We start from the raw sequence: 15,729 nt of genomic DNA on the forward strand, positions 1-15,729 counted from the left end.
GATCAGACAAATTTTGTTTGTTTCACATAATCTTCATTCAAAGCATCCAATACATACCACGATGAATGTAAAGTGATTTTTTAATAAAAATACTTTTGACTGATTTATACAGCAGTAATACATCTTAGGTAGCAAAGGAGGAGGTGTGTATGTGCAGGGGGCTGCACTAACACAAATCTACAGCCAGGGCATGCTGGCAGCTGGGCAGCTGAACGCTCAGGGACATGTTCATGTGAGCTCATTGTACGGCTGTAGCTGTTCTAGATTAATATTACTTTTACAGATATATTTACTCAGTCTACAGAAAGACTTTTACCCCATAGCTAAGGAAAAAAAATTCCAATTTCGTAGTCATCAATATCCGTGTCCATAAAAAAATGCTAGTACAGCATATAAATATTCTAATATAAATAATGTGTTTCTAGCTTAATTCACAGCTGTAAGATAATTCTAGAGCTACACACATTCTGTTCCCTTCTGGCCTTGCTCCTGAGCTCAATGGAACAGTTTCATGGAGAGATGAACGGAAATTTTTTTGGTTTATGCTTAAAGAGCCAGACAAACAGAAATGAAGGCTTTTAAAGGAGTAAAACTGAAAGTTCTCTTGTTCAGTAAGTCTTGTCCATGGAAACTTATTTGACATTTCATAATTTCAAATATAGGTTTTGGTTTCATCATTAGCCTTTCCAGAGTCTTTCAGAACATGAAAGGCTGAATTTAAAATTGAATTCATATAACTTTACTTATTTTTACTATAAGAACTGGACTAGCAATCATATACAATTTAGTGAATGTGTTGCTATACAACAGACTTGACCCCACACTTCTCTCAGTTAAAAACTCTGAAATTAATGTGGATTTTGCCAGTGAGAATGCAACTTTACCTCCCATCCCCACCCCTAAACTGTCAAAGATCAAATAACTCTAGAGTTAGTAGTTCATTAAATAACATAGATTGCATAAACAGAATGTTTGATTGGTTCCAGTTTCTCACAGATGAAACTCCAGGGCTGCTTAGTGGAGACCAGCCAGACTGTGTGCAGAGACCCATATTTTGCCTTTTAGGTGGCCCCAAATTATAAATGTGCAGTTCCTCATAAAATATTTAATTGTTATTAATAATCTCGAAACATACTTCCTGATTTATATTCAGCTGATATTATGAATGCATTTCAATATTAAAAATAATCTGAGAATTTACTTCAATTTGCCTATCCTACCTCTCAGGGGTTTTTTTGCTACAATGAAACTGACTTTCAAAATATGAACGTGAACAATTCCTGCTGGAGGTTTAATGTTATTTTTGTCAGCCCCTTAGAGAGTTGAGAGAAGTGGATTCTGAAAGATAGTTTTCCTGCCATTCACATCCAAACTGAACATACTTAGTGAATCCAAGAGACATAAATTAAAATATTCTAGTACTGTGATTGATCCAATAATCATCTCTTTGGGTGTCAGAGAATCCACTAGGCAAAAACAGCAGCCTGTCTGATTACCACCTCATTGGGCACAATCCAGATATTGGGAAAGGAGTAAAAAAACGTTCCATGGTTTGTGTAATAAAACAGCAGAATAATTGTGACAACGGTAGTGGCAGCAGAGAAACAATGGAGAGAATAAGACTTGAAAAAGAGTTTTCCTGCCGTGAACACTTTCCAATAAAAGCCTTTCCCTGTTAATATTGCTGGCAGAGTCCAGTTCCTGAGGACAGTGGGTTAAAAATGCATAAATATATGGCAGCTCATATTTGTGAAACAGTTATGAAGCTTTCAGTTCTGCTGTCCATACTGCTCCTTTTGTGAATGAACTTCAGCAATCAGATTTAGAATTCTTAGTAATTTACTCCAAAAACTTAAACTAGCAATATTTAAATAAACACCTTTCTTAGTTTTACCTTTCATATCTGATTTCTTAGAAGGAAAGCAAGTAATGACTGCTACAGCCGTCTTAGTAGCAGATTTCACGTGATTTTACGTAAGTCATTCTGATTGCTGTTGTCTGAAATAGTAGTATCACATCTTCATCCCCAAAGTTATTTTCAGAAAGACCAATCATCTGCAATTACAACTGACAATGATGTGAGATGCATATGTAACTTCAGCTCTTTCCAAGTCACCAGTTCATAACTGATGAGTACCCAGAGAACCTCCACGTTTGTAACAAGCTGAGAACATTTTTCTTGCTGGGCATGAGGATTCAGTGGGGCACTTCAGTGACAGGAGGGAAAGAGTATTAGATTGCCCACTTCCAGTTCCCAAAGACTTCATTTACACATTTTTTTCCTACATTTCTGAGTTTTGTCCTAGAAACTGCAAGATAAGATAGTAATATAGACATTTATGTCAGCTTATGCTGCATGAGTCCTCATCCTGACCCTGAGGACCCTACATATAAATTTCTCCAGACAGGCCACAAAGCAGGGGAGGACCCGGATTGCAAGACACAAATACCACCCATCAGCTGCCCCGGAATTCTCACCAGGCTAACAGGGAGATCCATACATTTCTGTGGGGACAGAAACATGCACACAGCAATCAAGCATCTGGATACGGGTAGCATATGTAATGAAGGGAGGAGAAGAATAATAGATGGAAGTTTCTTGTTAGAGCAAGAAGAATGTGTGCCCCTAGGCTGCAATAAAGGACAAGACATCCCAATTCCCATTGTCCTTAAGTAACCACTGCAGCCATCTCCACAGACAACATCTTTGTGGCATTAATGTCATGCTACGCAGACCTCCCTCTCCCAGCTACACAGGCTAAACCTTCTAGTTGCAGGTTTGGTCACCTATGATTTCATATATAGGTCACGTAAGAAAAATGAAGCTCTCAGAAACCAGCCTATTTGTGTTCAGACCTCCAAGAAATGCTTAGTTGGCATAATTCAATTTCTTTAGTGTTGTATCAACAAGAATTCTGCTAATAAAATACAAAGTAGCCTTCATGGTATTAAAAAAAGGGAACTTATAAGTGATTCATTATTTTTCTCAAAGTGCCTATATACAGAAAGGTCAGGTCCAAAAAAATCTCTTGTAGAATGTTGGTTTTTTTTTTTTTTTTTTTTTTTTTAAGAGTCAGGGTACCATTATTTCAGCAGTTGTGTAGAAATCTGGAAACAGTTTTTTGTTGTAGAAAATGCCTTATAAAAGAGGTCTTTTCAGGCTGGGAAGGGAGTGCTGGATTACAAGCCATGTTATGCAAGCCTGCTGCTCCAGAAGCCAAAACCCTGCCCCATTAATTGCATAACCAGCTCCAAGGGAGATCTTTACGGAGGAGCTTCGATGGAAATTCAGCAAGTTACCAGCCTTCCACAGGCAATAAACAAGGCATTTACTGTCTCTTGGCATTTACTGGAACCAGTTGTGCACAATTTGATTTTTTTCCCCCTTCTCATTACACAGCGTAAACAAAGAAACAACTCACAAAAAACCTGACACTGGGCAGACTGTCTCCTGTTGACACCATTCTGATCTGGGAATCATATTGGCCCTTTGAAATGCTGAACAAGCCTGTAGGCTGCTGGTACAATTCTGAAAGGAAGTGGGAGAGGCAAAAGCAAAACAAGATGCTCTGCAATGGAATGCACTAAAGAAAACCAAATATTCCAACCAATATTTAAATTCCTCAAATGTGGGACAAAACCAACTGATCTCACTCTTAGCAACTGAAGCCACTACAAAAAAAAAACCCCACTAGGGCTGATCTATGTAGACATGAATAAATGTCGTGCTCCCCTACAGATCAAGGGACACCTCACACATTCAGTTACCATGTTTCTGCTGTACTGTGGTATTCTCCTTAGATTGTAGCTCTCAGCCCTGTTACCAGTCATGCCATACTTTTGCCAGGTTTATACAGAGTAATAGAGCTGAAAAAACAGCACAAGTTCCATTTCCCATATAAACCTGCTCTGTCTTGGGTATTTTATTTTTCTTCCTCGTTTGTCAGTACTGCACTCCCAGAGCCTTCTGCACATGTACTGTTCTCATCTTTACTGGTCTGTGCACTGCTTTAACATGCAGGATGCTTCACTGTTGCTTTTCCTTATAGTAAAAGGCAAAAGGAGAAAGAAAGATCCAAAGTCTAAGTCTTGAGAGCCCATTGGGCAAGTCTGGTAAAGGGATTACATTTCCCATAGCCAAAACCACACAAAGGACACGTATGAATATTGTAGTTTCTAAACACTTCCCCTTCTTCCTTATTTCTTTTTCATTTGTCCTTTTAGTATCATTCAGCTTGGAAGGATGACTGGAGGTTTCACTCAGACCTCAGGCTGCGGTTATTCTTAAGAAATACAGTTTTGTCAATAATTTTCCTGCAAATCATTCAGCAGAGCTGAAACACCTGAAAAAAGACATGAGTTACACTTCCTTTACAAAAACACTAAGGTATAGGAAAACCCATACCCATGTCTGAAGAAAGCAGCTGCAGTCATCCAAAAGAAAGATTTACTCACCATTCTCACACCATTACGTGTCACATTTGACATGACAAAATCAGCCACCATGCAAAAGACCCTACCCAAATACTTCCAAGTCTCTGTAAGCAATTAACTGCGAAATGCAAAGCAATGTTGCAGTTTGTAGTACAGAACTCAGAAATCAAAGACCTTTGGTCTAACAGGAAAAGCTCAAAAAAGGGCCTTTATGTTTTTGGTTTCTAGGATTCCCTATATTCATAACATTAAAACTGATGAAGTTCACAATCAGCACTAATTCCCCTTTCTCCCTTCAATCGGATTGCACAACACAAAGTATCGAGCAACCTGTCCTAGACACCTTTAAGATTCCTTCAATTATCCTGGTCATGGCTCAATGTAGACTTTATTATAAACAACAAGATAACCAAATACAAAGATAAAATATATGAGATTAATGATGAATTAAAAGAAGCAATATTACACGTGGTACACAAGGCACAAGCCAGCTACAAGAACTGTCATGTCTGAGTATCTACCATGCAAATAAACTCAGAACTTTTTCCCCTTCACAATTAATTTTCCTATTAAATTAATAAACATTAGTCAGAGCATCATGATCTTACCTTGGGCACACACAGACCTCCCTTTACTTTGCAATTTTGTTAAGTCGACTACTCTCATTTCTTCCCAGTTGCTTAAAATCCAGCTGCTTTGTTTTGAGATGTTAAAATTCCCCCTGAAAGACCATTTTGACCATACATGTTCCCATAGCATTCGCAAAGCCTGTTTAAACACTGACAAAATTAAGTAATGCATGGTGGACCTTAGCAAAGTAAGGCCAATTTAGCCATCACCTTGGCCCTCACATTGTTTTCTAATTAGTGACTGTTTGAACCTGTGCCAAACAACACACCCTTAGCTAAGCATCCCTTAAAGCAGTAAATTAGTCACGTTGTGCAATCCCTTTTAACTCTGTCAAGCCAAATAAATACTGCCTTGACATTATGGAGACACTTTGGGTAACCACACTGAAATGTGCTCATAATATACAACATGAACTGTTTTCAATTAATAACAAAAACTTCTGGCAGAGGGGTGGTGGTCCACAAGCACTTGTTTTCCTTTGACATCAGTAGGAAGGAGCCAATTAGGCACTTCTGAAAATTCCATTAGGTATGTATCTGAATATTCAGTTACCAGAAAAGTATTTATGGCCAGAATTTTCAATGAACTTGAGTGGTCTGGATAAATTGCATATTTACAATCCACTGTGGTAGCTAATGCTGCGGATTACACTTTTAGGAAGAGACATGCATCTTCTGAAGGAAAGGATACCCAGATGTATTCTCTGTATGACTTTTAAAAAAGTCAGTAGAGATTGTCTTAGTGTAATATATAAATTACTCATGTTTTTGATAAAAAAACATTGTATTCCCAGGAAAAAGAAGACATCAGGGCACATATATATACGGATAGAGCACAGTCAGGCTACACCATAAATAAGGAACCTGTGGATCTTATTTTTAATCTGAGATATGACTTTCAACCTAATTATCTCCACAAGCTCAACTACATCAGATGAGTTTATTTTCCATCCAGGAACTTCCAGTGAAACAAAATAAGTTACAGCTGCATCTACTTACAGACAGGATTTGCTTAATGGTTACAGCCCAAGTCAACTCCTCAAGATTTAGTTATTTATTATTAAATAGATATTAATGAATGATTGCAAATATAGGGTTTTTTTAAGCTTAAGTATGTTTTTAATGAACTCTGGCAGTGATTAAGGAGCTGTTTGAATTAGATAGATTAATCATAGTTACAAGCTCCTAAGAGTAGATAGCAGGGAAAATTTGTGAGAGAACATTGTGTGCTTGTCACCAGCTACTACGTATTTTGATGCCAGTGCTGCTAGTCTTCACAAAACCCTGACAGTGTCAGTTTTCCATTCAGGTATAAAGCTTAGACCATGAGAAATAAGTTTGTGTAATTTACAGGGGACAATAGCAGTGGTTAAGGCAACTGTATTTTACCCCACATGTACAAGAGGATTTCGTTTATTATATATACAAATACATATGTCATATATACAGTCTATATATATAACATACTCTGTTTGGAATAAGGGCACTACTGTTAAATACTAATAAAAGGACTGAAAGCAGGCCAACAATAGATTTTTAAACATAACTCCCAACACCTGCAGGTTACCAGGTGATCCATTCTTGGATCATGCCATTTATACTTGTGTAGGCAATCGAAACGGTTGTGCAAAATCTTTACTGTCAGTGACTTCGTGGGATGGCAAGTTACAATAATGATGTTAAACACAAGGTTCCATGATCATATTGAATATTCATAACACTGACTGCATTACAAGATATGTAGGAAAGAAGAAGGAAGGACACAAAAATGTATGGTTAAGATGCAAGCCATCCTGAAAAGCAGCAATTCACAGGAAGACCTGAGGGTCATTGCAATTAACACAGTTCAGCTCTTTGTGCAGCCTTGTAATACAAAGGGTCTGCAATACCCACATTAATAATTTTATTACTTCAGCAGTTCTTTACAATGGATTTTTGCATATTTGTAAACAAGAATATCAAGTAGAAACATAACACTCGATATCTGCAAATGTTTGGAAAGACAGCTACTCTCAACTACAAAAATATTTTGGAAAGCTTACAGCACAACAGTGACACGGCAGGAAGAAGGTTAACAAACCTCAGTTTCGTCAAAGAGAATGTTGATAGGTGACAATTTCTAGGCATAGGTATTTACACATTAGAAAAAGTGCTTTTCAGTTCTGCTGAAAAACAGAAACAGATGCAAGAAGAAATCAGTATTTCCTGCCAGTGAGGTTCCACTGGTTTTGATAACATTTTTATCAGCATGGTGGGAGAAGGGTCCCTCACCTAGCCACTTATCATTAGATGGGTCATCATGGCATTCTCTCTCCTAATTCTCTCTCTGTAGCATTTAACCTCCCAGCACGCAAAAAGCTGAACCCCCGGACAAATGACCACATCATTAGGTGAACTACAATTGCCTGCCATCCACATGTCAGGCTGTACAATCTACTGGCTGCTTGGCTATAAACTCTATGAAAGTGCAATATAATTCTGTTTATTCACTACACAACAGCATGAGACTAATTATGGACACAGCAGAATGCTCGTGGCTTCTGCAGAAGCAGACGCAGAGGTTCCTTGAATAGCAAACATTAAGTATTTAAAAAGGTATTACTTATTTACAATTAAGTGCACATAATGAAGAAGCCAGAGTCAAAAAAAGAAGTCAGAAATTTGCTTGGTATTCAGTAATAACAATTAACTTGTTATATCAAGGCATTATTTTGCCTCAGGATATATATGAAATAATAGTACTTATACACACAATAGCAATATACACCCTAAACCAACTTACAACATATGGACCCAACGAATATAAATATTACATCCTTTCCTTCTCCATATTCATTAGGCATGTAGCACTATGTCCATGACTTTGCCAAGAAAATCTTCTGTATTTAATGGTAAAGAATACACACTGAATAAGGTCTAATAAATGAATACCAATATCTCTACCAGGTTCACAGAATGCACCAAGAAGTTATGAAACTACTTATTTGCAGTTCTTATTTCACTTGCAATTTCAAAGCTGCAAAATTCAAGCCCATTCATGCTTTCAGTGGGTTTATTTACATTTCTTAACATGATCTACATAGAAAGGCTAGTGTGATCAAGATTAATCTGTTAAATTTAATATTTTGCATAAGGAAATGCATGGCATACCATTTCCTATAAATTCCAAATGTGGAGAACTATAGATATAATAGGTTAAGATTTGTTGACATCACCTGCAAAATAAGGATATTTCCAAGATGTATTTGTCTTAAATTCTCTTTGTTTAGACCAACAGTAGCACATTCAAGCACAATTTTTTAATAAAGCAACTCATTATATTATTAAACTGCCAGACCAGACTTTCAGCAGATGGAGTTAATTAACAAATGTAGTGCACTTCGACAGGCAAAGAATGTCTAAAAAAGTCAGAGTTAAAAGCAAAATGGTAATACATGGAACATTGATCAATTCCACACCATTTGCTAATTCTGTTAGTGTTAAGCAGATCTTGTCTTCCCCAGATTTACCTTGATGACTAAACAAGCGTATAATCTGTGAAATTTGTACTCACTGTGCTAAGAAACCCCAATGGCTTTCTCTTGGAAGCCTTTTCATGGGCTATTTCCTGTTGACTTGTTCTGCTTAGGTATCTAGCTAGTTTTCCTTGGCAGGATTTTCTGTTGCCAAAAGACTGGAATGCTGAGGCTTTTACACTGACACTCAGGTTTTCTATGTGTGTGATCTCCCCGTTTTACACATCCTGGCTGTTCTGAAAATGCCAAATGAAATTGAAATGCTGCAGAGGAAGATTATTTCCTTTCCACAAAATGTATGAGAGATGCTTTGTGTCTGCAACTGTGTGTACCAACTAATGTACCCACAGAAAAACAACATGCAAAGACGATCCTACCAAAACCTGCTGTGGTTTAATTGTTCCTTCACAGAAACATGTCACACTTCTCAACCCAAGTTTTGCTCCACTAACTTTAACTTCCTTAAAGAGTTTCAGAAAGCATTTCCACGATCACATCCAAACATGCAGTTCCATAGACTAAAATCATAATGAGAAAGCTCTTCAGTATTTTCAAATTTATTAGAAGCTTAGCTTAAAAAATTTTAACTTGACCTCCCCCCCTCCCCAAATTTGCGGCTTAGCTGTGTGTCTAAACTGGGGGTAACCAGTCAAGAGACTTACATTCATCCAGAGGGACTTAAGACAGGCTGGTGGCTTGAGTCAGCAGGAAACTTCTGAAATTCAACAAGGATGAGAGCAGGGTCCTGCATGTGGGATGGAACAACCCTGTGGAAGAACACAAAGTGAGGAGCTGTGAGCAGCTGTGCTGGGAAGGAGCTGGATCCTGGTCCCCAACAAGCCAAACACAAACCCACAGTGTGCTCCAGCAGCCAGGATGGCCCCAGCACCTTTAGCTGTGCTGACAGGAACAGGCCTGTAGATCTGGGGAGGGGATTGTCCTCCCTGAACCTGGCACTAATTAAACCAGAGGAAAGAGCCCTGATACAGGTGGGAGAAGCAAGGCCTTTGGGAAGATTGAGTAGTAATTCCCCAGCACTTACAGGGAGCTTATCGAGGAGACAGGAGCAGGCTCCTCACAGCAATGTGTGGTGCAAGGATGAGAGATAAAAGACAAATTGAATCAAGAGAGAGACAGATTGATTCAAGGACAGAAATCTTTGAGTCATGAGCACAGCCAGGCAGTGGAACAAGGGACCTCATCTCAGTTCTTGGAGGTTTTCAAGAGCTGGCAGGGTAAGGCTCTGAGCAGGCTCATCACTTAGTTGACCCTGCTTTCAGTAAGAGCCTGGACTAGGTGATGTCTTGAGGTACTTTCTGACTCAAATTAATCTGGGATTATATTGCTTTAGTAAGCAAAATTGGGCCCTATCTTGCACTAATTGTTAACCAAATGCAACAGCAGGGACAATAAAAGAAATTTAAGATCTTTCATTAAACATGCTTAGAATTCACAAAAGGATTCGCTACAGAGCATGTAAGGAACACGAGTACTGATAAAGCCAAAGCAAATGAAAAGAAACCCTACTAATATTTCTTTTGTATTTTTTTAAAGGAGGAATGAGCATAGTAGGTGCTGACTTTGCTACTTTGAAAAGAGGAGCATTTAGACATGATACTATGATACTCATGGAAACAAGAATTTTCATATCAGAATTCTTGTGTCTATACATGAGGAATGACTTTTCTCCTATCCCTCTTATCAAAAGAATATTCTGGAAAATTATCTTGGGGTCTGCAAGACAAGCTTGAAGTCCTATTTTTGCTTCAATAACAGTAGATTTTCACAGTTACTGTGTCTATGGGGAATCCTGAATCTTAATTTTCAATATACAGCTACAAAATCTACCAATATAGAAGGACCTCTAAGGCCACGCTGCATTTTATTTACATAGATACATCACTATTCAAGGACTCGGCATAAGCATTTGAAGTTAAGAAATGTAAGTTACAGTAGATGGGGACAAGAAATATCTGAGTAATTTTTCTTTTATGCTTAGAACTTTACAAGCACTGCAAACCCATGGATCTTTAGATGGCTGCCTTGATTCTACAAATGAAATTCTATTCTATTTTCTAATTCAAAACCTTATGTTTGCCATTGAGTAGGCAAACAGTGAGACAAACAGAACTAATGTACAGAATCACAGCAAACATCATCAGCCTCTTCAATAATACATTTAGTGGAAAAAGTTCAGCCATAGAGACAATTTTCTCCCAACTTTAAAAAACCAAACAAACATGTAGTCCTATTAAGGTCAGCTGAATAACATCTGTGGAACTGGAAAGATGGTCTATGATATTCAAGTATAATTTTAGAGTATTTAATAGACATTGTTAATGAAATTCATAAGTCTATAAGCTTCCTAAATAGCAATTTCACTGTCATATGTATTATTTCCAAAGACTTTCTTTGTACCAGCATTTTTCTTTAATTCCTGAGCTATTTTTTGAGGGAAAACAGTTCCAGTAAATAGAATGCAATGGGAACTGAGCATCATGGCTCAAATAATGAAATTTGATACTAACTCCCCAGGTAACGTGCAGTTTTCCCCAATGAACCCTTCACTTTACCCCATAGACAAACCACCTGGGAAGGTGCTGGGGCACTACAATGAATGACTTCTTCCAGACCATATGCTCCTTGCAAGACAATATGCCCTTTATGACAGTCCCAGATTAACCCAATTTGTGGGAATTCAAACCCCACACATGGCACCTTTGTAGGCAATAGGAATAACAAAGAATCCCCTTCTCTCTCAAAGAAAAAAACCCCCCATGATAACAAAAAAAAAAACCCCCAAACCCCCAAACCTACCCGCTCCAAAATGCACCTGCCACCAAAAAATAAGACATACCCACCCAAAAAGTAACCTCACACAAAACTTCTATTTTTTTTTTAAAGTATAACATACTTTCATTGCAAAGAGGAGGTAAGACATTTACTTTTTTTTTTGTCCAGGTGAAGCAGAGTCAAGAGTGGATTTTCTAGAAGGATTTGCTTTATTAGACTAGCTAAAACATAGACCCCCAGATTAGGACATTTACAAATTAAACCCAAACTGTAGACCAGTTATGATGCCTCAAGAAACCAGTTATGATGCCCATCTGCAAGTCTTTTCATCTTCAGATCCACAAGCAATTTTGTTCCATGAATGAAATAAGTGGTATGTTAAATATTCCATTTGTGAGTGCATTGGCTCTTGCAACTTAATTAAATGCCTCACTAACTTCACACACCCAAACATTTCTGTATGGCTACCTCATATTAAACAACTCACAAGAAACAGAAAATATCACAAAACACTTCTGTAATCAGATATGGCATTGTACTATAAATTATTCTCATGTTATAGAATCCGTGCTAATAAATATAGAGGCAGCTGGTAGAGAAGCCTTTGTGGTTAAATGGACCATCATCTCTTTATCACTGGTTAAGCAGAGGGGAATTCCTAAGGAGACAAACACTTGAAAGGAGCTTACCTCCCAACTGACAGGCCAAGCAGATTAGCAGCATTGTCAGTCACACCAAATCACCATGACTGTTCCCTCACTTTTATGCAAGCATTCTGTTGCTTGCTACTTCTGTATTTTAAACCCACAACAGCTTATTCTAGTGGAAGGAGTTCCCATCCATGGCAGGGGGCTGGAGGTGGATGATCTTTGTGGCCTTTCCAACCCTAACCATTCTATGATATATTTACAAAAAAAAACCAAAAAAAAAAAAAAAAAAAAAAAAGCCTCATCAAAAAGACCCCCAACAACAAAACCCCTCACCAAAAAACCTGCTTGCATACAAATGTTTCAAGTAAGCAACATAAACATTTATTATGCTAACTTTTGTATTGAACAGCAGGTGCAAGAGTTATGGTGGAGGATGAACTATGAGCCTGGAAACCACCAGCAAAAGAAAAGCTCATGAGGGAGAGGGAGATAGAGCTTCTTGATGAGCTCCCTTTCAGGCCAAGAGGATTCTGACTTCACATTAATATGTGATCAAAGCATCAATACATTTAATGTGCCAAAGACATTCGGAATGGCTCTGGCATACTTCAGATGGAAGTGCTCTTTCTGCTTTGGAAAAGTATCATCCTGTGCCAGGTTTGGACAAAAACAGACACTTAGATGCACACTGAAGTTCCTATGAAAGCATTTCAAGGTCGGCCTCTGCAACAAGATCCTGAACCCACCACCTTTAATGCCAGCAAGTGACAACTACTGGTCCTGGTGCTCGGTATCTCAGGACTCACAACTTTCTTAGGGGCTCATTTATTTAAGCACCAAACACATGATGAACCCTCTAAACACAATCTCTGCCCGCACCAACAATTGTAATGAGACCAGTGCAGCCTTCCCCACATACTCCAAAATTCTGAGTGCTCGTTCCCATGCAGCTGCTTCAGTGCAACTGCTTCATGTTTATACCTCCAGCTTTGAGCTTCTCTCCTGAGACCTCTTCCATCTTCATGGAAGCAGTTTAACAGTGATCAGAACTGGAACTGCACCCAGCTTAGCAAGTCCACAGTTTCATGGTTTTCCCCTCTCTCAGAGTTCCATAGATCTTGGAACAAACTGTAGCCACCTTTGGGGCAGTTTACGTGGAAATGCTGCACAGCCACGTGGCTGCAGTTGTGCATTTCCTGTGGCATATGACACACTGCTCCAGATGGTGCTAATGGCATGGGACCTAAAATACCTTTACCTCCCACTGCAAATCTACATCTGATTTCCTTTCTGGCGGTATCACATTTTAGTGATATTCTATGAAGACAAAATATGGGCTTTTCAAAAATGTAAGTGCTTAAGTGCTGAAGCCACACTTTACCTGAAGCACTGTGGTCTTTCAGAAGTATTTATGTACCTATGCATTTCTGAAAATGCCACAGAGCTCCTTTCTGTATCTTTAGGCCCCTAAGTGCCCTGTAAAGCTCTGAGTATCTTCTTGAACAAAACCTGCCCTGTTAAACCAAGAAAAAAGCCCAAAACATGACTCTCTTTGACTCTGGATTTGCAGATCATGTGGTCTGTCAGGTGTTTCCATAATATCAGTTACCCATCATTCCAGTATATATTCTGTTCACCTGGGAGCTAAATGACCTTGTCCTGCAGAGCCTTGCTTTGAGAGTCCAGGGGGAGCGGGGTATCACAGATGTCTTCAATATAGCAACCTGGTTGAAAGGGGAACACAGGAGAACACACTGCAGCCATGACAGTGTGTGCCATATACACACACACATGTATATATACATATATCTTATTTCCTCCAAGATACACATAACAGAAAATGTGCACCTATTTCCAAGACTGTTCAGTAGCCTAGAGTGTCAAATCACTTAGAATACAGAACTCTCAGAAAGGCTCTTAATTCAGATCGAATGTTAGAAAGTGTAAAATTTTAAGCCTGTTGAACTTATACTTTACAGTAGGATATGACTCAATACCCAGCCCTTTCCACAATTGGAGTCTGCACAGAGTGATGCAGTAACACTGCCTGTGGTACTTTAATAAGTTGTTATAACTCACAGAGTCTTTTCTGAAATATAAACACAGTTTTCAAATAGACTGTCAGTTTTTTACTCATGATATTGAACTTGCTCCCTACACCCACCCAGTGTGTTTCAGAGGCTCTGAATGTTGCTGATCATATTCCCTACCCTTCTGCACACCGATATCTGATCAGCCCTCCTGCATTCACTAACCGTGAGATAGCCTGAAACAAGATTCTAATGGACAGATTTGTGCTTGTTTCACCCAGCAAGAAACTGGAAACCAATGTCCATAACTTCAACTTTTCATACTTAGAAAGAACCCCACTTTCATAGCAGGGTGCAGGACCACTGACTTTATTGTGTCAGAACAGCACACAGCTTCTCCTGTTTGATACCAAACAAGGCTGCTTCTTGCTCACCAGCCTGCCCTCTTTAATTTAGGGAAATTCATCTTGCCTGTGTTTCTGTACGTTTACAGCATTAGGGGAGATCATGCTAATGAAACTTTTTCAAAGTAAAGCTACTCCTTATTTTATAGGAGGAAGACAATATGTGCATGCAGCACTAGTATTTAATCCATAACCACCACAGCTAAACAGGGGTCCTAGTAACAAGAAGGTGTCACATATACTTTAGAGAGGGGAAAAAAGAACAGACTCTATTTCTGTCTCCACTCCTGCAGCACTGATTAACCAGTGGACAGATATTCACAATTTAAGGCAGACTCCCATTAAATCCTTTTCACTATGCATCACTTACCATTGGTGCATTACGAGACAAATAAAAGACAAGCAAGAGCCCATCAGTGAGGAAAGAAAGAAAAGGTTATAATATTTTTACAGAAACATTACAAAGTTATTTAAGCTGCTTTATTATTTGTATATAATTAAATATTATATTAAAAGAAATTATAAGCTCCCTTCTCAAATAGCTCCTCAAGCAGCAATTACATTCACCTCCTACCAGAAACATTTGAATAATGTCCCTGAAAGGCCCTGAGACTAAACCCACCAGATGGGATAGATGAGATATCCTGGGCTTTTGCATGAATTATTTCAATCCATCATCATTTGGAAGACTCATAGCTGCTGTAATATTGGAAAGCTTAATTTGATTTCCATTTACAAAGTAGGGCTTTGATGGATGCTATAAAACAAAGGATAACAATCCAGCTACTATATCTTTATCTTCTCTGCATTTTTGTTGACAGCAGAGGACTGAGGGCTCGGACTCGTGACCTACAAGAGTTTAAACCACTGTGCCAGCTGTGACAACAGAGAAACCAGCACAGAGCATCCAGCAAGGGCAGCTGCAATGAATCTCCTGCAATCACCCCCAATAACATTTTAGGCCACTACAATGTCTACTGCTTATGAATCAGAGCCCTAAATAATTTTTAGCCAAAATTAATGCATTGAATGGTTTAAACAAAAATAATCACGTGCACACAGTGAATTGATATAGACTCTGCAAATTAATTTCATGATCAGCCTAGCATTGTCTTAAACTGTTTCATTTCTAGTGCTTCCTCCTTATTCATTTACCCAAAAGTCTGTTCCTGGCTCAAGTCTGGAAGGAAAACAAGTTTGAACATTGGGAAGCTGTGTGTTGATACCATATGTTTCACAATAAGTTACATTCAGCTCAGGAAATTTCTCTTTAG

This window comes from Coloeus monedula (genome assembly GCF_965178545.1).
Source record: "Coloeus monedula genome assembly, chromosome: 13".
Taxonomy (NCBI): domain Eukaryota; kingdom Metazoa; phylum Chordata; class Aves; order Passeriformes; family Corvidae; genus Coloeus; species Coloeus monedula.